Source organism: Rhinolophus sinicus, chromosome 2 (assembly GCF_057876585.1).
Source record: "Rhinolophus sinicus isolate RSI-liver-muscle chromosome 2, RSI-T2T, whole genome shotgun sequence".
In the NCBI taxonomy this organism is placed as follows: domain Eukaryota; kingdom Metazoa; phylum Chordata; class Mammalia; order Chiroptera; family Rhinolophidae; genus Rhinolophus; species Rhinolophus sinicus.
The window spans coordinates 118,381,630-118,406,586 of record NC_142502.1 but is presented as its reverse complement, the minus strand read 5'-3'; positions in this window follow the sequence as shown (position 1 = coordinate 118,406,586).

Here is a 24,957-nt window from a genome sequence, read left to right as displayed (position 1 = left end):
TTTTTGTCTTTGGTTCCTGTTAGCCATACTCTCAGGTGTCAAATTACCAAGTAGCTTACCAAAGCATTCCAACCGCGGTTAAATTAAGATTTACCATATTTCCTACAAACTATATACTCTATTGTTAGTGTAATCTCTCTGAAACTAATGCTTTTCTTTACTTTTTTGAGTAAATTGCAAGCTGGATACAGTACTCATGATGATCTCTAGATGTTATCACATAGGAAGGAAAGAAACTCATCATCTCCCCCTACACACCCTGTTCTCCTGACAGCACCAAGCATGACCAGATGTTTATTTCTAAGAAAAGAAAAAAAAACAGGTATTTTTTCCATTGAATTGCATTTTAATGCTATTTACCCAATATTATCTTTCCTCTCTTTTTGCCATTATTATTTTTCTTCTTCTTTTTAATGACTAATTTGCATCTCCAGAATAACTGAGTCATCAAAGGACAGAAAAAATTTGGTGGGGCTTTATTTAAAGCTCAAATACAAAACCAAGAAGATGTGAGGCCACATAAGTACAAACAACAAAAAAAGCATATAAATGTATGCCTATGTGCCTCATAAATTATGTCTCAAATTTATTTTTCCATGTTTTGTACTATCTTCTGAAGATAAAAATAAAACACATGAAATGTCAGGGTGATATTGTAGAAGCTTAATTACTACTTTGGAATTATGTTCACCATATAGATTAAGAAAACTGATTTAATAAAATGTGATCCTGTCTTTGTACAGACTAAAAATCTACAGGTATTACTGTAAGAAAAAGAATCTTGAAGGATATACCTATACATCAAAATGCCAATAATAGTTATCTATTTTGAGAAGCATAACAAAGGATGATTGTCTTATTTATTTATTTTCATTTTCAAATTTTACAATGAAAAGAGTGTATCATGATGAAGTATTATTTTCTAGCACATAACTTTTATTCTAGTCTCTTTTTTAAATTGACATATAATTGACATACGATATCCTGTTAGTTTCAGGTGTACATCATAGTGACTCACTATATGAATTACAAAATGTCCCCATGATAAGTCTGGTACCCATCTGACACCATATAAAGTTATTGCAATGTTATTGACTATATTCTTTATGTTGAGCTTTACATCCCTGTGAGTTATTTATTTTATAACTGAAATAACTCTTGTACCTCTTAATCCACCTGTTTCCCTTCACCCCAACCCTGGTAACCACCAGTTTGTTTCCTATTTCTACCTTTGAAAATATTGTTTCATTTTGGATATAGCAATATATGTATAATGATATACATATTTTTATTAACCAGATATCTCCTTAACCAAGTAATCAAAATTAACATTGCCAATTATGGTAAAAATTGATATCAGTTGCCTCCTGGTATGACTCATTAAGAAAACCATTACATTACTTTTTAAGTATTCTTGCCCAAAATGTGTAACTTAAATTGAATCATGAGGGCAAAAATCAGACAAAACCAAATTTTCTGAAATTTATAACTTCACTGTGGTTATATAAGAGAACATTCTTGTTTTCAGGTGATACAAACTAAGGTTGTTGGGGATGCAGGGTCAGAATCTGTGCAGGTTACTCTTAAATGGTAAAGGAGAAACAAGGTAGGAAGGAAAGAAGGAAGGAAGGAAGGAAGGAAGGAAGGAAGGAAGGAAGGAAGGAAGGAAGGAAGGAAAGGAGGAAGGGAAACGGGAGATAGGAAACAACATTTTCTGTATCTGTTTTTGCTATTAGGTATCATTGAGATTTAACATTAATCTTTGAGATCATTGAGATTTAACATTGATCTTAATTTTACTTTGCAACATAAAATTTTTAATTAATTTTAATTTGTAACACATTGCCTTGCAATTATTGATGTCTATTCTCCCAAAGGAGGGTAGAATAAATGAGTAGATATTTTTAAAGTAGACTTACATAATTTTCTTGTCAGGCCTGAGAAAGTAAAACTAAAGTTATTTATATGAATGGCATTTATAATATACATAGTGACTTTATTCATAATAGCCCCAAACTGGAAACAACCCAAATGTCTATCAGTAGTAAAATAAATTATGGCATATTCATATAATAGAAAACTGCACAGCAATGGAAAAAGAAAAAAAAACAAAACTACTGTTAGACATAGCAACATGAATGAATTTTATAGATATGTGGTGAGGAAAAGAAGCTAGTCACAAAAGAGTATCTATTGAATAATTCCATATAGCTTATGAACAGGCAAATATATATCTATGGTGATAGAAATAAAATAAAGATCAGCTCTGGGAGAGGAGGTAGATACTGACTGGGAATCACATGAAGAAACTTTCTGGTGTGCCGTGTTTTGATTTTGGTGAGAGTTAATAGGTATAAGTGTAAAAAATTCATCTCACTGTATCTTTAATATTAGTACATTTTACAAAATGTGTGTTCTATTAAGCTTCAACATATACTGTCCTCATCACTGGGCAATCTTCTCTTCTCTGTGTCTAGTCCAGAGACTTGCATATAGCAGATGTTCAAGATACATTTTTGGAATGAATAAATAACATTTTATCTACTTTGTGCCGTATTTATTTGGGACTCTGCTGAATGTGATAGTAGATGTTAATACATATTTTATTTCTTAGTTAAAACTTTTATAATATATCCAAGAATATTGCCTTAATCCGAGGACCAATTCTAATGACCAGATGTTCAGACAACATAGGGAGTCTATTGGGATATGGGTGAGAGAGGAGTCAATCTTTGAAAAATATCAGTCTTCAAATTCTTGTATATTGTGTCATTTAAGTGTGATACTTCACATTAATTCAGGTAGGCAGTGAATTGGGAGGTCCCTTATGAGAGACATGGAGAAATCAGTTCAATGCAGCACAGGAGTGGAAGGCTTGACCAAACAATGGTTTCACTATTCAAAGGCTAGAACTAACACCAGACTTATCTGGACTGGGAAAGTGTCAACAACCAAGGGAGTGGGGGAAAAGCGTGGTGACTCAAGTTTCTAGGCAGCCATGGATTGGGGAATCAGATGAGTTCTGGGATCACTGATGAGGAGGTTCATACAAAGTAAATCAAGGAATTCCAGAAGCAAGGATCAACCAGAAGCAAGGATCAACCATTAGCATGAAGATACTGGCAGAAACTAGTCAAGGAATTCTGGGATTCAGTCAGCTAGGTTTCTGTTTGAGGTGGAATCGCAGCCCCAAGTCAGCCCCTGAGACAAAAGCCAGGAGCCAGGAGCTCAGTCCCCTGAGAGGAGTTCAGGGACTCTCTTGCCAGCAAGATGCACTGTAGCTCTGTGCACCCCAGGTATCCTGGGCTTTTTCTGACCAATCCCCACTTCTGTAGGAACAGAGGGAGTTCACAGTGCCAGGCTTTTATTCCTCAAGGCCTTGGTGAAGTTAAAACTCCAAGTGAGTCTGCCTTGTTTGAAGGTGAGAGTTCTAAAAGGCAGGGACAGAAAATTGATAACTGTGATTGTCATCTACGAATGAAGTTAATTCTGTTGATGATATCCTATAATAGACTACCTTACAGTATTCAGTTAGATCCAGAATATTCACTTTCCTGGGACATCAGAGTAATATTGAAGTAAATGGCTCTCTTAAATTGTGAACATGTATAATACCAATGTTCATTTTAGAAAAATAATAAGTCAGCAGATTGTTTTGTACCCTATGCCTTTACAAGGATTCTTTGACAAAAATTTTTAAATATTTAGGAATACTAGGATATTTGTGTAATTTGCATTTGACGATTTTCCTTTAAAAAAAATATTTCCCAGAGATGTCATCCTGTCTCTTCTATTAATGAAAACATTACGATGGAATAAATATTTAGAAAAATCAAATATTGTAGTTAAAAAAAAAATGAACAGCAGAAAGTGAGTGCTTATTCAGAATTTGGAATGCTTTCAAAACTTGAGTAAATTACCACTATGTAATAGGTACAGATAATTTAAATGCAGAATACTTTTTAGTTGCTTAGAAATATTTTGTTTTTTAGTTTATTCATTATGTTTAATTCTAAAGATGTTTTTTTTTAATATGTCAGTAATGCAATGAAAATGTTTTCCAATGAGATTTCAAAATTCTATGCTACAGGTTTATTACTTGGAAAAACACATTTGACACAAGGCAATATTTTAAAGATGAGTTGCACACTTAAGACATTATGTTTATAAATATAACACTTAAAAATACCTCTATGAACCTTACTTTTCTGAGGAAGAAATAAGTTTACTTATTTTACGTTTATTTTTTTAGAAGAATGACAACTAGGCTATGTTCAGAAAGCATAGTACAAATTCCATTATTCACATGTTTTTTCTAAATGGAAAATAAAACTTATAATCTTATTAATAGTCAGATTTTAAATCTCATGTGAAATTCATGTAAACTAGAAAAATAAAATCAAAATTTATGTCTTTAACTTAATGATCTCATAAACACAGACTGTCTTTACTCACTCAAAAACAAATATATAAAGAAACAGAGAATATGGGTTGTTTTTGTTTCTTTGTTTTCATATATTGAGAAATTTATTCTAAATGATTCATAAGTAATTAAACACGAACTTCAATTGCACACCGTATAGTTCATACTTCCTCCATATGGAAAAAGAAGTCTCTATTCGTTGTTTTCTTAGTTTACCTTCTTCTCTGTATATCTCTCTATCCATGGCCAACAATCAGTTTTTGTAACACCAATGTTCTTGTAATTATGTTTGAAATTTGTTTATTTAGGAGAGTGATATTTAATTTCCACATATCTGTGAACTTTCCAAATTATCTGTCATCTATATCTATCTATCTATCTATCTATCTATCTATCTATCTATCTATCTATCTATCTATCTATCTATCTATCTATCTATCTACCTACCTACCTACCTACCTACCTACCTACCTATCTATCTATCTATCTATCTATCTATCTATCTATCTATCTATCTATCTATCTATCTATCTATATCTATCATCTATCTCTATTATCTATATATTTCTATTATCTATCTACCCATCAATTATTTATCTTCTATGTTCTCCTCCCCTTTTATGTTGTATTTTTACATATTTCATCATTGTATAATGTGTGCTTATCAATATGGGATTCTAATTATTGCTTTGTGCAGCTGTCTTGTAAATAAAATAGGGGGGGAAGGTACTTACAAACAGAAAATACATTTATACTGTTGTTTATATTTACTTATGTGGTTATGTTTATTTATCAGGGGTCTTTATTTCTTCATATGGCTTTAAATTTTTATTGAGTGTCCTTTCATTGTAGCCTGAAGACTTCCTTGTAGGGTAGGTCTGCTAGTGAAAAGCTCTTTCTTTTTTTTTTCACGTGATAATGTCTTGATTTCTCCATTTTTCAGTATAGCTTTGCCAGATGTTGCATTCTTGGTTGACAATTTTTTCTTTCTTTAAATATGACGTGCCACTGTCTTCTAACCTCCATGGTTTCTGATAACAAATTAGCTGTTAATTTTATAGAGGCTCCTTAATATGTGATGAGTCACATCTCTTGCTGTTTTCAAGATACTTTATTGTCTTTGTGTTTTGAAAGTTTTATACATATCAAGGTGTGGATATCTGATTTTATCTTATTTTGAGTTTGTTGAGCTGCTTGGATAGGTAAATTAATGATTTTTGTCAAATTTTGGAAGGTGTTCATCATTATTTTTCAAATATTCTTTCTTCTCATTTCCTTTTTCTTTTCTTCTGGGACTCATATTATACATGTGTTGGTAGATGAGATGATGTTCCTCACATCTGTAAGACCTTTTTCATTCTATTTTCTGTTCCTCTCATTAGATTGTATCAATTGATCAATCTTCAAGTTCACTGATTCTATCTTCTGCAAACCCATAATTGTTCTTGAGCTGCTCTTATGAATAACTTTCACTTTAGTTATTTTATTTTATTATTACAGAATTTGACTCCTTTTTAGAATTTCTAATTCTTATTGATATTCTATATTTGGTGAGACGTCTTTTCATACTTTTCTTTAGCTCTTTAGAGATGGTTTCTTTAGCTCTCTGAGTATATTAAAATAGCTGATTTATTGTCATTGTCTAGTTTGCTCAAAGTGGTGTGTCTTCAGGGCCAGTTTATAAAGATTATTTTTTCCTGTGTATGGGTCATACTTTCTTGTTTTTTGTATATCTCTCTTTCAAACATTTTTTTGATTGCTGTTGAAATCTGGAAATTTCAAATAATATAATGCAGCCACTCTGGAAAACTGATTCTCTCCCTTCTCTAGCATTTCTCATTCTTCTTGTTTGTTTTATGTATTGTGTTTGCTTGCTTAATGATTTTTCTGAGCCAATTCTGTAAAGTCTATATCTTTGTTAAGTGTGGCCACTGATGTCTCTATTTGGTTAGCACATGATTGGACAGTGATTTTCTGTAATACCTGATCCCACATATCTCCCATTTTGTAGACGGGGTGTGTGTGTGTGTGTGTGTGTGTGTGTGTGTGTGTGTGTGTGTGTGTGTGTTGGAATATGACCTCAACACTAAGCTAGGCTGCTTAGAATTCTGCCTTAGTTTTCACCTTCTGCTTGCACAAAGAGTCTCAAGGTAAACCAGAGATGAGAGCAGGGCTTTCTCAGATCTTTCCTGAACAGGGGCACAGCCCTAAGCATGTGCGTGACCTTCTAGATTCTTAAGAATATATTGAAGCATTTCAAAGCCTATATGGACATTTCTTTCCTGTTTTTAGTTTTAATCTTTTTGGTAGTTATTTTGTTTCCTCCACTGTTATCCAAAACCTCATCCATCTTTGTCATCAAGAAACCTCCAAGGAGAAGCGTTTAGCACTAGGTGATTTTGAGTAAAATAAATATAAGCTTTTTAAGTGAGGCCTTCCAGGAAACCACCAGACAAGTCAAATAAAGACTATTCTTAGGGAGTGATGGTTTTCAAGAGCTCAAGCTCTGTTCTCTCTCTCTGGAATCATAAATACAGGTTTTAATTTTTAAGGCTACTGGTGGTAAGGGAACTAAGCTAAGTTAAAATGGCACAGAGCTTGCTTACCAAGATTTGCTACTTTTCTATTTGATTTTATCCATATAACTATATGTTCCCTGGGTTGCTGCAAGACTTTAGTTATTTTCCAGAGTTCTGACAAAGTTGATTCTGAAATGTTTTACTAGGTTTTTCTTTTTTTTTTGCTTTATGGGGGGACAATTTTTCAGATGTCCTTACTCTGCCACTTAAGCTGCCAGCAACTTAGATGGTATATTTGTCTTAAGTTTTGAATAATCTTTTTATTGGGTGTAGAGTTTTGGTTTTGCATTTTTTATAGTACCTGAAAGATGGATTTCAATGAGATGTGCCACTGTTGTTTTTGAAGTAGAGTCCACAGTGATCCTTTTTTTTGTTTGGTTTTTTTTTTAGTCATTTCTGTTTTTCCTCCCTCTGGGTCCTGGGAATATTATTTATTTTGAAAAAGATTTTTAATTAAAAATACAGCTAACATGCAATATTATATTAGTTTCAGGGGTACACTATAGTTATTCAACATTTATACAGCTAAAGAAGTGATCACCATGATAAGTACAGCAACCATCTGACACCATACCACAATATCACAATATTATGGACTATATTCCTTGTGCTGTATGTTACATCCCCATCAGTTGTTTTATACCTGATAATTTAGACCTCTTATCCCCCTTCACCTTTTCCCCTCTTTTTAAATTTTTCAATTACAGTTGGCGTTCAATACTATTTTATATTAATTTCAGGTGTTCAGCATAGTGGCTAGACACTTATATAATTTAAGAAGTGATTCCTCTGACTAGTCTAGTACCCATCTGGCACTATTCATAGTTATTACCATATCATTGATTATATTTCCTATGCTTTACATCCCTATTACTATTTAGTAACTACCAATTTGAACTTCTTAATCCCTTCACCTGTTTCACCCTGCTTCTAACCACTTCACATCTATCACCCCAACAAATCTAATACCCATCTGATACCATACATAGTTATTAAAATATTATTGACTGTCGTCCTTATGCTATACCCTACATCCCATAACTACTTTGTAACAGAAAATCTGTGCTTCTTCATCTCTTCCCCCTTTTTCACCCACCTACCCAAACCTCCTCCCATTACTGGTAGCCATCAAAATGTTTTCTGTATCTAAGAGTTTGTTTTTGTTTTGTTTGTTTGTTTATTTTGTTCTTTAGATTCCATGTATAAGTGAAATCACATTTCATCTCTTTATCTCTGTCTGAAACTCCACTCAGCACAATATCCTCTGGGTATACAATTGATTCCCTCTAATATATTCTTTATTTCAGTTATTGTATTCTTAATTTCTGACTGGTTCTTTTTTATGTTTTCTATCTCCATTTTTATGTTTGCTATCTCTTTGTTTAAGTTCTCACTGAGGTCATTGAGCATCCTTATAACCAGTGTTTTGAACTCTGCATCTGGTAGATTGCTTGTCTCCATATCGCTTAGTTCTTTTTCTGGAGCATTGTTCTGTTCTTTCATTTGGAACATTTTTCTTTGTCTTCCCATTTGGTTGTCTCCCTTTGTTTCTATGCATCATGTAGGGCTGCTATGTCTCCCAGTCTCAGTATAATGAACTTATGTAGTATGTGTCCCGTGGGGTCCAATGGTGTGGTCTCCCTGGTCACCTGAGCTGGGTGCTCCATGTGTGTTGCTTGTGTGGGTTGTGTATGTTCTCTTGTTGTAGTTGATCCTGGGTTACTGTTGGCACATCAGTGGGAGGAATTGACCCTCAGGCTGATTGCTTGTGAAAACTGGCCATGACTCCAGTGGAGGAGCTGTCATGCAGGGTCTGACACTATGAAGCAGGATTTGCTGTAGCAGTTCTGTGGTTCCTGCTTAGTCTTCCCTTTGGGTGTGTTGTCTGTGGAGGTGGTTGGGTGTTGCTTTGTTGTGGTTTGAAGCTGGCCACTGGGTGTGTTGAGCCACAACTCAAATCATGAGCCAAAACAGGCTGGATGTGTGGGAAAGCCACTGGAATCAGTTTGGGTGGGCCCACAATGTGGGGCAGGGTCTCAGAATCACCAAGGCAGGGTGAACAGTGTTAGGTAGTTTGATGGAGACTCAGATCTTGTACTCACCTAAGTCTTTATGTGAGTGTGTAGGGCTCAACAAAGGATCAATGGCTTCCGCCAACATTTCTGTCTGGGAGAAAGCTGCCCCTCCATTCTTTGACCTGAATCCAGAAATTTCAGTTCATCCCTGTATGGCACCTTTCAAGTTGCTGCCCCACTGCTGGAGCTCAGAATGAATGAGTCCACCAGTGAATATATCCATGTGCAGGCACTTCAAGAGGAATGCTTGAGACTCCAAACACCTGGTGTCTCACTCAGCCATAATTTCCACTAGTTTGCACAACCAGAAGTTGTGAAGACTTATTTTCCTGCTACTGGAACCCTGAGCTGGGGAGCCTGGTGTGGGGCTGTGACCCCTTGCTCATGCAGGGGGATTTCTGTTGCTGATCTATCCCTCCAGGTTTTTAACCACCACAGTTTCTTTTTTTTTTTTTTTCTTTTTTTTTTTTTTTCTGTATATCCTTAGTTGTAGGAATTCTGTTCAGCTAGACTTCAGGAGTTCCTCAATGATGGTTGTTCCATAGTTGTAATTCTGATGTAGTCACAAGAGGATGCAAGCACATTTACCTACTCCTCCATTTTGACCAGAAAATTCAGGAATGTGAGAGTTCATTTTTATTGCTAGTCAGTGTTTGATAGTATAATCTTCAAAATATTTTTTCCATTTTGGCATTGAGCTATATTATAAACACATTTTTAAAAACTTTTTTTTTTTTAAAAAAGAGAAAAGTGTTACATACATAATTTAAAAGAATGACATTTTCAAGCAGACATACTAAAAATCAAAAGCAATGTTTATTTTACCCTAGAGTACTAAGTTATCATTGTCTCTCTCTGTCTGAAATTTAGAAAATTGTATTCAAAATATAAAACATAATCCTTCTGAAAATGCCTTCTCCTGAAGGATGAGAAAAGTTTTAATCAAGCTTCACAAGTTTTATAAATATTATATACATATATAAAAAAGTGTTACATAATTTCACAAAAAACTTACAGTTGCTTCTGAGTAAAGCCGCTGGAATGCAAAGAGATTTTTTGAGAACTGAGGGGCAGCAGCCTCAGGTAAAAAAAGAAAGAGATACCCAAGCTCCCAATTAAGTGAATGAGGGTCCAAGGTTTGGTGAGGTAGGAAGGACCCAACATCTTTGCCATTCTGCTGCTCCCAGGAAACACTTGCTCTTCCACCTCTTTGATCATTGCTTCATATTGTGTCTATAGAAACAAGTCACTCTAAATAGGAAAATACATTGAACAAATGAATATATACTATAATTTAATATTACAAACAAATAATATATTATGGATATTATAATATAATAAAATATTTGATAAAAATAATATTTCTTTTGAGTTGCCTACATACTCAGACTTTTGTGGCATTGTAGACATTCAACCATTGTTTTTCCCCGTTTATTTAAACCCATAAAGAAGGGGAACAATTTTTTACTCTGCTATATTTTATTGAAAGCTTCAAGGCAATTTTACTTTTGGAGTAATGAAATTCTCCAGTTCCCTTTCTTACACTGTTTGTCCCATTTATTACAGTATTGGTAAAATCATACCAGTATACTGGACAGGTGCATGAATTCTGTAGTAAAAAGTATGCTAGGATTGAATTATTTTTTATCTATTTATTAACATGGAGGATTGGACAAATTATGTAACCTCTTATTGACTTAGTTTCTTCAGCTATGAAATGTGGAAAATATTTAAACTGATCTAGTATGGTTTTTGTAAGACTTAAAGGGAAACAAATGATTTTGAAGTATCAAATGGGATACTTGATACAAAATAAGACTTTATTTTAAAAAAATATTTTCATGTAATTAAATTTCACATGTGTCTGGATCTGAGTCATAGTTAAGCAAGTTTTTCTTATTTATGGATGCTAGAGGAATTCATCCATGTCCAGGTGAATTTTGCAATTTAGTTTTAACACCAGGAAGAAAGGAAGATGCTATTTTGAGAGTATGAGTTAAATTTATAATCAAACTTAAATAGAATTAACACCATTTTGATACTGAGCCTTTTCATCTAAGAATGTGGATGGTCTTTCCATTTGTTCATGTCTAATTTGTTACATTTAGGGGAGTTTTTTTAATGCATTTTGATTTAATTTTGATATGAATTTCTGAGTATTTTATATTTTACGTAATAGTTTGTTTTCTAATCCATGACTTATTATTAAGGAGTACCGTTTTAATTATTTTGCAGTGGATTCTTAATTTATTTTCATTTTAGTTAAAGATCATTCACTCCATAATGATGAAACTTTCAAAAGTGTTTAGACTTGCTTTGTGGTATAGTATAATCAATATTCATAAATATTTCATTTTTAAATAGAAATGGATATAAATTTTCCCATTATTGGATGTAGGACTTTTTGTATTTCTGCCAGATACTAAATCAGGATTGTTAATGGTGTAATCCAAATCTCCTATGCCTCACTGAGTTTCTGTCTGATAAATCCTTCAAGTACTGATATAAATGCATGGACATTTTTTATTCTAATGGTGGATATGAGTTCCTTGTAGTTCTGTCAACACATGTCTGTATTATTATATTATTATATCATCATAGTTATTTGAAAATTTCATCAGAATGTCTTTTTTTTTAATTTATTTTCTCCATCTATTTTATCTGATATTAATGTAAACACACCATTTGTCTTCTGATTACTTTTTGACTTGATTTTACTCTTTCCATCTTTTTATTATACTGGAATTTTAAAATTCAGAGATGACCATAATGGAAACATTTTTCAAATAATACTTAATGTGATTTCTAAGATATATAGATTAAATTTCCGTCCTAGTGTATTGTGTTCCCCCCTCCCCCAGGGGAGGTGGTTATATTGTCTCTATTAGTTCTAATCTCTGGCATACTTTTAGAACTATTTGATTTTATTCACATTTCTTTTCCTTTTGTTACATTGCTGGTTGTTTCCCCTGTTTCTATTCTTTTGGGAGTTACTTTATAAATTTTAATAATTTTAACATTGTTTCTGCCCTACTGAAAACCACACAGACCTCAGGATCATTAACTCCTGCTCTATGCCCAAACCATATGCTATTCATAGCTGGTGTTTTATTGCAGCACTGTTTTTATTCCCATTCTTAAAAATTAGATATTGTTTTAAAGTCAGTATATCTGAGACTTATGTATGTGTTTAACAGCTTAACAATTCCGTGTTCTTTATTCCTAATTGTATCTCAGACCTTCTATCTAGTCTCATTTTCATTCTTCCTGAGCTATATCATTTAGAAGTTTCTTTAATGAGCATTTTAAGTAATTAAAATCTCTCAGTATTTTGTTAATTTGCATGTGTTTTTGATTCGCATTAATTCATTATATATATATTTCAAAGTTAATAGTTAATTTTTCTCATTACTTCTTATATATTATTTCATTGACTTCTGGTATCCATTGTTGCTTTGAGGAGTCAGTTGCCACATTAATTTTTTGTTTGTATGATGTACTTAGTTATAGGTTTTTGTTTGTTTGCATGGAGGATTTTCTAAACCTGTGAACTGGAGTCTCTCATCATTGTGCAAAATTCTCACCCATTATTTATTTTGCTCTGTTATCACCATACTCACTTTATGGACTCCTATTAGATGTATGTTGATCTTTCTTCCAACACCTATATCTGTGTATCTCTCTTTTTTATTTTCATGTTTCCATTATTATCTTTTCTGCATTACATTCTGCAGTATTCCTTCAGATACATATAACAGCTTACTAATTACCTTTTATGCCACTTATAATCTATTGTAATTTTTTCATTTTGTTTTTAATTTTACTTCTTAGAATTTTTATTTCAAGAAGCTGTAGTTGATTCTTCTTCAAATCTTCTTGACCATGACTTTTGATAAATTTTATTTTGAAAAACATGATTAAGCACATTTATATTCCTTGTCTGTTAATTCAAATATCTGCAAATATTTTTATGCTAATTCTGCAACGAATTATTTTCCCAGTGTTTACTCATTATGTCTTGTTTCCTCAAGAGTTTTGTGAGTTTCTTATATGTATAATTTGTGCAACTTATCTTGGACCCAGATTAAGGGAGTCTTCTATCAAAAATGGTTCACTTCTGTAAGTCACCTAGATACCTAGAGTTACTACAAACCTAACATTTATTTCATTTAAATTTTTGGCTAGCTATTTAGAGCCACATAGGTAGTGTTTATTCTAGCCTTGTATCCATATAAAGCTGAGCTTGTCAGGAATTGTCAGATAATACATTTTTTCTCTCTCTTTTCCTCTGCTCTGTCCAGGGCCAGATTAGGAAAATGACACCTTATAATCTTATTCTTGGAGTAGAGTATTTTTTTCCAATTTATCCATGGAAAAAAATGGCTTCCAGGGTTCACATTTATAAATGGGGGTCTCTAATATGAGCTCCTTATGATAACTGCTAGCTTTGTCCTCTGCCTCTCTCCTTAGGACCTAACTATTGGACTACCAGTGATTTTATTTCTTTGTTCCCAAATCCAAGGGAAGTGGGCAGATAAATTTAAAGTCTATTCTGCATAATATTTACATTTTGATGGAACTACACAGTAAATCTGTGTCCCTCTAGATCATCTATGTACTGATTTTTGGCATCTGTTCTCTGGGATCATATGCTATCTCTTTGGTGGGATTTATTGCTATTCACATTTGCCAGGTACTGTTATCAAAGGTTGACTACTATTTCCCCTTTTTTCCTGTTTCTTCATAATTTATTTAGGTTAATCTCAAAACTGTATAGAGGATTGTCAGCTCCGTGAGCAGCCATCCAGAGATGAGAGTTGGGGACAGGATGATATTATGAGAGTTAACTATACCTTTGTGTATGATTGTCATTATCTTCCATTGGCACACAGATAAATGAGAGTCAAGTATGAATTTTATATTTTAAGATTGTTGGCATTAAGAACACTGTAGTAAGTAAACATGAAAGTCTACATCTCATTATGGTATTATTATTAATTTTGAATTATTATTAATAATAATAATAGAAAATATTGTTCATAGGGTAAAGGTTGTTTGTTTGTTTGTTTTTTAACCAAACCTGGAAATAAAATAAAAAAAATTAAATCACTGCATTAACTATGTGTTAATTTGCTAGGTCTTCCATAACAAAATACCATAGATTGGGTGGCTTAAACAACAGAAATTTATTTTCTCACACTTCTGGAGTTTGGAAGTCCAAGAGCAAGGTGCTGGCAAGGTTGGTTTTCCTTTAGGGCACTGTGTTTGGCTTGCAGTGGCTGCCTTCATATTATATCCTCATTTGGCCTTTTCTCTGTGTCGTCTTCTTCTTATGAGGTCACCAATCTTATGAGATTAAGGCCTCACCCTTGTGACCTCATTTAACCTTAATTATCTCTTTCACTGCCCGCTCACCAAAAGTTAGGGCTTCCACATATGAATTTTAGAAGGACACAGTTCAGTCTGTAATGGACTGCAAATAATCTAATTTTTTTTTTTTTTTTAATATTTTGTTCTGAATGTTAAGGGTATGTGAAGACATTACAAAATTGTTACCAGGTGTCTGAAGTTCTGTTACCTGAAGCTTCCTCTCTGTCTAACAATCTCATCTTTCTTCAATAGACATTGCTTTTATATTATATATTCAGAAATATTCAATCATATGAGTGATACCTGCTGTTTCTTATTTTCCATCAGAGATTAAGGTCATTCATTGCTCAGTGGGAACACTGAGTCAAAGAAAACAAATTTCCAAAAAGACAAGGAATGACCTGCAGGCAATACTAACCCTGCATTTAGAAACTGACAAGGAATTCTATGCTGTTTTGAACGTGTGTGGAGTGAGGAGAGTGAATCATCTTTTAGAGATTATATTCCATAACAGTATTTGCAAATCTAGACGTGGGCAAGAGTCTCTTGTTGCTTTTTCAAAATGTATGAATAATAGCAAAACAATTTCATGGTGAACTTGGATGTGATGTAAAGCTTTAATTACTGATTAAGATAGTTTACCTTAAGCATAGTGCCATTGGTTTTGTTTATTAAGAAATTAAAACTATAAGTACTCTTTGAAATCCACCAATGTCACCAACAACAATGAAAGCAATCATAACTTTTGAGATGCTCTGGGGTAAAAATGAAAGCCAACAAAACTGAAGGATTGCAAAAAGAGAGGTGCTATGGGGCACACAAGCCAGCCGACATCTGTCCAATGTAATCATATCTGTCAAATGCATCTGGAGACTGGAAACTCAAACCAGGTATGTACATTGCTAAGAATCAAGTCCTGGAATCTAACCTCAAGCCTAAAGTTGATATACGTGTGCATTGTGGTCTCATTCTAGTCTTCATTTGTTATTGTCAAAAAACCACTGTGCAGTTCAGGATAATTTATTGCAGCTGGTGGCCTTCAGTGAGGAAAGGCTGGGAAAAGAAATAGCAAGTGTTATGGGATATAGTAACTAACATTTTGGTTATATATAATGTTGGTTTAGAGTCCACTCAAAATATTTGGTAGTATATCAGCCTTTAAATTTATACCTTACCTTCTCTGACTGGCTTCCAAAATATTTCTAATTTTTAAAACAACAAAACACAAGGAATTAATTCCTTCATAAATATACATGTTTTCTCGTGCTTCCTGCAGTGGAAATGATAAAAAAAAAAAAAAAAAAAAAAAAAAAAAAGTAAGGAAAATCTAAAGAAGAAATGGGTGACAATTACAGAGACAAATCCTTGAAGGTTCTTTTTTTTTCACCCCACATCATTTTTTCTTTTTTTAATGGGGGTGAGAAAGATAATGTGTCTTATTGGTTTCTTCTGTTATTTATTTATTTTTTTATTTTTTAAGATTTTATTAAAACTATAGCTGACATGTAATATTAGTTTCAGGGGTACACCACAGTTATTCAACATTTATATACCTAAAGAAGTGATCACCATGGTAAGTCCAGCAACCATCTGACAATGTATCACACTATCACAATATTATTGACTATATTCCCTATGCTGTACATTACATTCCCATCAGTTATTTGTTTTATATCTGAAAAATTGGACCTCTTATTCCCCTTCACCTTTTCTCTCCTTTTCAAAATTTTCAATTACAGTTACCATTCAATATTATTTTACATTAATTTCTGGTGTATAGCATACTGGTTAGACATTTATATAATTTAAGAAGTGATCCCCCTGACTAGTCTAGTACCCACCTGGCACTATACATAGTTATTGCCATATTATTGACTATATTCCCCATGCTTTACTTTGCATCATTCCCATGACCATTTTATAACTACCAATTTGTACTTCTTAATCCCTTCACCTTTTCCACCCTGTCCCCCAACCCCTTTCATCTATTACTTTAATAAATTTAGTGCCCATCGACACCATACATAGTTATTACAATATTATTGACTATGTTCCTTATGCTATGTCCTGCATCTCCATAACTACTTTGTAACAATCAATTTGTACGTCTTAATCCCTTCCTTTTTCACCCTCCAACACCCCTCCCATTTGGCAACCATCAAAATGTTCTCTGTATCTATGAGTTTGTTTCTGCTTTGCTTGTTCATTTTGTTCTTGAAAACCATTTTGAAGAAATAATGACTGAAAACTTTCATAACCTGGAAAAGGAAATAGACATACCACTCCAGGAAGTGCAGAGAGTCCCCAAAGAAGACGAACCCAAACAGTCCCACACCAAGAAACATTATAATTAAAATGGCAAAGGTTAAAGATAAAGAGAGAATCCTAAAAGCAGCAAGGGAAAGACAAAATCACACCGCATCTGTCTTTCTCTGACTGACATATTTCACTCAGTGCAATACCCTCCAGGTCCATCCATGCTGCCACGGATTGCAAGAACCCATTGCCTTCCATGGCCGAGCAATATCCCATTGTATGTATGTACCATGTCATCTTTATCCATTCTTCCATCGACAGATACCCAGCTGCCTCCACATCTTGGCCATTGTAAATAATGCTGCAGTGAATATATGAATGCACACATCCCCATGAAGTATTGTTTTGGGTTTCTTCAGATAAATATGCAGAAGTGGGATTACTGGGTCCTTCTCTGTCTTATTATAGCCTTAGTTTTAAAGTCTATTTTGTCTGGTATAAGTATTGCTACCCAGCTTTTTTTGTTGTGTGATTTTATTTTCATGAAATATCTTTTTCCATTCCTTTACATTCAGTGTATGTGTGTCTTTCAATCTGAAGTGAGTCTCTTGTAGGCAGGATATGTAAGAGTCTTGTTTCCTTATCCATTCAGCCACACTATGTTTTTTGATCGGAGTATTTAATCCATTCACATGGAAAGGAATTGTTGATAGAGATGCAACTATTGCCATTTTATTATTCAGAATTTTGAGGATTTTTCTTTTCTTTTTCTGGGGGTGGGGTTCTTAAAGAAGTTCCTTTAACATTCCTTGAAATACTGGTTTTGTGGTAATGAACTCCTTTAGTTTTTTTCATGTCTGGTAAGATGTTTATCTGTCCCTCAATTTACAATGATATCCTTTCTGGGTAGAGTAGGTCTCTTGGTTGTAGATCCTTGCTTTTCATTACATTGCATATTTTATGCCAATGCCTTCTGGCCTGCAGTTTTTGCTGAGAAATCAGCTGACAATTTTATGGGAGCTCCCTTATAGGTTACTAGTTGACTTTCTCTTGCTGCTTTTAGGACTCTCTTTTTGTCTTTAAACTTTGGCATTTTACTTATAATGTGTCTTGGTGTGAGCCTGTTTGGGTTCACCTTGTTCGGGACTCTCTGCACTTCCTGGACTTGTATGTCTATTTCCTTCACCCAGTTAGGAAAGTTTTCAGTCATTATTTCTTCAAATAGGTTCTCAATCCCTTGCTCTTTGTCTTCTCCTTCTGGTACCTCTATGATGCAAAAGTTGTTATGCTTGATGTTGTCCCAGAGGTCTCTTAAACTATCCTCATTTTAGGGGGATTATTTTTTGTTTTAGCCGTTTCAATTGGGTGTTTTCTGTTCCCTTGTTTTCCAAATTGAAAATTTGATCTCTGCTTCATCTAGTCTGTTGGTGATTCCTACTAGTGCATTCCTCATTTCAGTTATTGTATTCTTCACTTCTGACTCATTCATTTTTTATGGTTTCTATATCCTTTTTTATGCTTGCTATCTCTTTGTTGAAGTTCTCACTATGTTTCTTGAGCAAATTTATAACCATTGTTTTGAACTCCGTATCTGGTAGGTTGTTTGCCTCCATTTCATTTAGTTCTTTTTCAGAGTTTTCTCCTCTTTCATTTGGAATGTATTTCTTTGTTTTGTCATTTTTGGCTGCCTCTCTTTGTTTGTTTCTATGTATTAGGTAGATCTCCCTGAGGCAGGCTCTCAGGGAGTCACTAGAGTGGGAAGAGTTGTAGGCACCAGATTACTGTAGATCTGGTTTAGTGTCAGTGCTGAGCCTGGAGCTACTCTGCAAAATCTCAGAGCACACTGATGGCAGTCATTGCCTGTCTGGGGCTTGTGGACTCTTGATAGTTTTCCAAGAAATAGTACAATGTGATGGCTGCTTGCTGATAAAAATGTCTGTCAATGCCTGTCTTGTGGGGGATTTGGATGGGGTGGGGGTCTCAGTGTGTCAGCAGAGTAGAACAGTGGAGCTCACCAAACCAATTAGATTCACATTTGGCCATGTGGGGGAGAGCTCAACACAGGAAAGATGGAACCCACCTGCTGGCTGCATGAAAGAAGGAAAAATGGCAACTATCATCTAGCACTTGCCCTAAGCCACACACCTCAGTCTGTGCTCCATATGCCTCCAACGCCCTCTGAGTCACAGTCCCTTCGCCAGTGACCAGGTTGAATGTTTTCAAGTGAGTGAGTCTGTGTGTAGGCCCTTTAAGGGGATGTCTGGGTTTCCTGCAGCCTTTCATCCCACCTGGATGGTCAGAATCTCCACTTTTTTTCACAGTCAGATGTGGAGGCTCCTATTCCCGGCATCACTACTCTGGGCTGGGGAGCCTGGTTTGGGAGCCTGGGGTCCCTCGCTCTTCTGGGGCAAACCTCCACAGCCGAGATATCCCTCTTGATTCTCAACCACCACACGGAGGTTTGGTGCCAGCCTGTTGCACATTTTTGATTCTTCCACAAGTCTTAATGAGGCTTCTTCTTTATATCCTTAGTTATAAAACTTCTGTTTAGCTAGACTTCAGATGGTTCTCTGGGTTGATTGTTCTATAATTTAGTTGTAATTTTAATATGTTCATTGAAGGAAACAGGCACAGTGATTATCTACTCCACCATCTTGGATCTCCTCTTAATATTTTTTCTTTGAAGTTTCTTTATGGCAGGGTCCATTTAGAACTACGTATTCTTACATAGTTCGGGAAAGCTAATTACCTTGCATTTATGAACTGGAAGCAGCATAAGAAACAAAACCACTTGATAGTCAGAAAATACTGTATGAATCAATTGATTTTTTTATTGCAAGATGGTTCTTGAATGGGACTGTGAGGAGAAACTCAGACTCCTTGAAATCTCACTGTATTTTATGTTGTTTAGGTTTTTGATCCTTTCTGTGATGCAGATGAGCCCAGAATCTTAGAATTTCTGAGTAGCAATTTCTCAATGTTTATAACTTTGTAAACATTTAAGATTTTGTCATGCAGGGTGTCATGCGGGGTCACTGGTCCCGCTCCCCACATAAGAACGCAGGATATGGCTAGGCCAAAAAGGAACACCCACGGAGCCATAAGTATGGGAGTCATATCAATATATTCTCTCTGGCGGCTTCCGCCTCTCTGCAATCCGCTCTTGTTAGCTCAGCCACCATCTTCTTGCTAGCCCCCATTTTCTGCTAGCATAGCCACGGCAGTTATGTTAGTGACCAATGGCTCACTGGTTCCAGCTGACAGCCAACTAGCCACAGCTGATGGCCATCCAATCACAGTTGATGGCCATTTACCTTTCTATGTGAGGCCAAGAGCCTGGAAACTACTTTCTGGGGCTCTGCCCCCACACTCCACCCCTACAGGCTCTTGCCTCACAATCTACGCAACAAGTGTCTTCCACGAGGGGCCCTGTGTGAGGAGCCTGGAGGTGAATGCAATATCCTAGACACAGCCCGGCTCTCTGGGCACAGCCAGGGTTTCTCAGGGCACCACCAGTGCTTCTGGGCACAGCCAGACTTCCTGGGCTTCTTAGGGTACCACTAGTTTCCCCGGGTACAGCCAGGGTTTCTCAGGGCACCACCAGTACTTCTGGGCACGGCCAGACTTCCTGGGCTTCTTAGGGTACCACTAATTTCCCCAGGTACAGCCAGGGTTTCTCAGGGCACTGCCACTCTCTCTGGGCACAACCAGACTTCCTGGATTCAGCCAGGGTTTCAGGGCACTGCCACTCTCTCTGGGCTCAGCCAGACTTCCTGGGCTCAGCCAGGGCTCTCAGGGCACTGCCACTCTCTCTGGGCTCAGCCAGACTTCCTGGGCTCAGCCAGGGCTCTCAGGGCACTGCCACTCTCTCTGGGCCTCTCAGGGTACCCTGCTGGAACAACAGTGGCTCACAGTCAAGGGGCTTATATATTCTCGATGGCGGTCGTTCAAGACACAAAAGCAAATATCCCCCAGTTCCGCTACATGGTGGTATGTTCCCAAACAGTCAAGTGGTCCATTAAATTAGGGATGGAAGGCAATTCCCCATAGTCCATAATCATTCGCCAGGGCTGTCCTGGGGGTGAGGGACGAACTTGACCTCAGCCTCATCTCCCACGGAGGACTCAGCAAGCGTTTCCTCCTGGGACTACAAGTCCTGCAACCAGGCTGCCTCAGCAAGAACTTCCCAGCTCACAGGGCCACAATGACGTTCGCTTTCTCTGGCCTGTGCTGGTTGGGGAACCGTCCACATCCTCCCACCCCTCCACGGGTGTCCAGCTCTGTGGTAGCTGCTCCTCCTTGTCTTCCTGAGACTGAGTGTTCATACACACAAACTGCTCCACCGCCCTTTGGGGGGCTTTGGCCTGCACCGTACCCTGCTCGCTGTGCCATTTGTCATGTGGGGCGCCTGCGGGGTCTCTGGTCCTGCTCCCCACATAAGAATGCAGGACATGGTGAGGCCAAAAAGGAACACCCACGGAACCATAGATAGGGGAGTCATACTACTATATTCTCGCTGGTGGCTGGGTTGGAGAAACAGGAAGCAGGAGCCACACTGTTCGCAACCCTCACTGCACCACTTGCAGACTCAGCCACCATCTTCTTGCTAGCCCCCATTTTTTTGCTAGCGTAGCCACAGCAGTTATATTAGTGGCCAATTGCTCACTGGTTACAGCTGACGACCAACTAGCCACAGCTGATGGCCATCCAATCACAGTTGATGGCCATTTACTACCTGAGCCAGCACCTTTCTATGTGAGGCCGAGAGCCTAGAAACTGCTTTCTGGGGCTCTGTCCCCACAGATTTATACAGTAAATTACCTCCTAGTAAAATAATTGAAACCTGTTTGTTCTGAAATGGGTAATCAAACTCCAAACTATCAAGACTTTTTTCCCCTTATTTATATACAGGATTATACTCCTTACCACAATAATAGTTATATTTAGTACTACTGAGAGGTCCAATCTGGTTCAGGAGAACCCCAAAATATCTTAATGGTGAATACAATGAATAAATGCACAGCAAGGTCCCAAAGAAGTAAACATGAGTTTTGCTGTAAGAAAAGCTGACCTGGAAATTTATTTAGCATTTGTTAGGTTGGGCAAGAATTATGAGCAACTGATCTAAGAGCTGCCTGTGACTTACTTTGAACATAGTTGAGAGATTTCCCCCAGAAACCAGAAATCCAGAAATGTCATAGAATGCAGCTTCAAACACAGTTCTTCCTGGATAGCTCGCTATTATTCAGAGTAAGTTATATATAGAACTTAACTGTTGAACATGAAGGGAATTAAAATGTATCTCCCCCAAATATGTCACTTTGGCATAAGGATTATTTTGATCTGAAGGCAATTGAAAATCAACAGATGCAGGAGAAGTTCTCAGCCCTCCCCTCAGCTGTTTAAAGCAGGGCATAAATTTCCCTTGTCTACACTGAAATACATTTGCATAAGCAGGCTTTACTAAAATATCCTTAATATTCATTAGTCCCCCCATGTATTTCCTATTCACTTCCCCATGATTTATCATCCCTTGACGCCAAATCTGCCTTTCTTTTGTTAAGATAGTATGTAAGTCCCAGATTCACACTACTTTTTGAGTTTCACTTTTCTGGGAACTCTGATGAATGCAAATATTAGTAATAATTGTGTGTCTTTCCTCTGTTAAGCTCTTACTGATTTAATTTGCAGGCCTTCAAACAATGCCCCAAGAGGGTAGAGGAAAAGTTTATCTTTCCCAACAAAGAGCAGCCTCTGGTAAATTAGAGTATAGGGAAACTATCAAAAAGACAGCAGTCCTAGTTTGACATTTTCAATGATATTTGTCAGAGTATTTAGTTGCACCTAAGTTTTCAAGAAGACAGGAAATACAATTAATATTTTTGACTGCCCACTCATTGTTAATCACTGTGTTTCTAAATGCACTAAAACCTTCAAAGTAGGTCTTATTTTCCTAATTTACAAATGAGTAAATCAAAGTAAGTAACTTGCCCAAGCTTCTCCTCTATTTAGTTCATGCTCTTTCTACTGCATTTCACTGACTTCTCATTGCAAGCATCTTAAGTGAGTGCCCTCTCTGTTCTGTGTCCAGTATAGGCTGGGGTGAGCTTACTTACGGTTCACAAAGTGTGTGAACATTGCTGCATACATTTTCTCCCTTTGATCCACTTTATATACATTAAGTGGGTGACTTGAGTGAGTTACTATTTAATGTTGAGCTTTTCCAGATTGTGACATACAAATTTTGGCTTAAATTATACTATTAAAGCTAAAATATTTCCAAGTCAAATTCCTTTAGTCTTCTCGTGGTTTACATTTTGGTACCATGAGTTTTTAATACAACCAAAAAAAAAATCTTCAACCTGCTTTCATTTAAGAAGCTGAATAGCTTGTACTATAAATTTATACATCTGTTCACTCTGTGATTCCATGACTTTCTAGTGAATAATACATTAATCTTGTCCAGTCTCCTTATGATTGCCAGATGAAACTAACGATGCTGTGTGCATTTTCATTTTCCCTCTGATATTGAGAGATGTCCTGTACTCAACTCTACCCTCCAGGAAAAATTTCTGGCTGGTAAAATGAAAAATAAACGACACTCTTAGAAATTCACAATACTATCACACTGCCTTGTCACAGCCACCAAACAACACCTGTCTGCCTGCCTTTTAGCTTTCTGTCACAGAATATATCCAGTTCTTTCATGAATTACTTTTCCCCTGGAAAATGCTTCTTTATAATGGTTGAAGACGTAAGGACATATGATTCTTAGGTACACTTTTGTGCATTGATTTCCATGCTAATCAATCTTAATTCTGACATTTCACCTTGCAGGATATGCTTCTCTATCAGAAAAAGCTTGAATTATAGGAACATGCTTCGTAAAGATGACATAACACATAAAACCTCAGTTATTTAAATTTTATCCACATAGCTAAAAAAATATTTGGTCTACAAAATAAATTATTTTGGAATGCCTTTGAAAGCCAGTATTATTTGTTAATTTAGCTGTATCTTTGTAAGTCATTAAATTTAATGGAAATTGAGAGAAAAAATACTAACCAAAGTCAATCAAAAAAGACTGGCATTTATGTAATTCAGAATTTTCATTGTATCAAGGTTTTCATTGTATTCATATGTATCATTGTATTCATAGCTTGACTGACCCCGTGAAGTGATGCTGGGGATGGATTGAGACCAAATCTAGGAACAAAGTCTCCCCTGGGGACATGTGCTGAGAGATAGCTCTGATTAATAGCACAGGCTCAATTGGACAACAAAGGCCTGGGTGCTGGATTATGGGACTCAGTTACAGTTTAGGCCTTGGGATTCTCCAAAATCACTCAAATATTGGAGCATCCTGACAATGAGCAGAACGGAAGGATAAGATGTCAGGATAAATATAATCAAAAGTGGGTCAGGCAGCATCTGCCTGACAAGAGGCAATTTCTTGTGTTTAGAGTCTATCTCTATAGATGAAAAGCATGTAGTGTGTGTGTACGTGTTTGTGTCTGTGTGTATGTGATATGTAGTGTGTGTGATATGCATATGCATGTGTGAAAATGGGGTGCATATATGTGAATGTGGTATGTGGTGTGCATGTGTTTGTGAGGGAGTCGTGTGTAGTATGCATATGTGTGTGGGGTGGTGATGTGTGTATATAGTGTGTGGTGTGTGGCATGCATTTATATGTGGGTGACTGGTGTGTGGAAGTGTGTGTGCAGAATGCTGTGTGGCGTGCTTATATATATGACTTGGTGGTGTGCATCTATGTGTGAGTGTGGGGGGTGTATGCATGTGTGAGGATATGTACATGAGGTGTGTGTGTGTGTGTGTGTGTGTGTGTGTGTGTGTGTGTGAATATCCAAGTGACTCAGTTACTAAAGATTATTACAACATGGTACCATAGAACCAACCATTGGGACTCAGGAAATAAGGAATTCCAATGGAAATACATCCTAAATAAGATCAGCAAAAGAAAACCATTGAGGATTTAACACAGCAATTGATTAGATACCCCAACAAGAATGGTTAGATTCAAACCTTATCTAACAAAGATATGAGGTTATTGAAGCTCTTCTTTTCTGAAGCACTAGTGGGTGTGCAGATTGGAATGGATTGTTCCTACAAGAAATGTGGATCCAGCTGTGGCAAGCATCCATGGTAAACAGAAGAGACATAGATTAACACATCTCATTCACTGAAGGCACAGCCAAATGAAGGCCCCATAGTCCAATACCTGCACCTCATT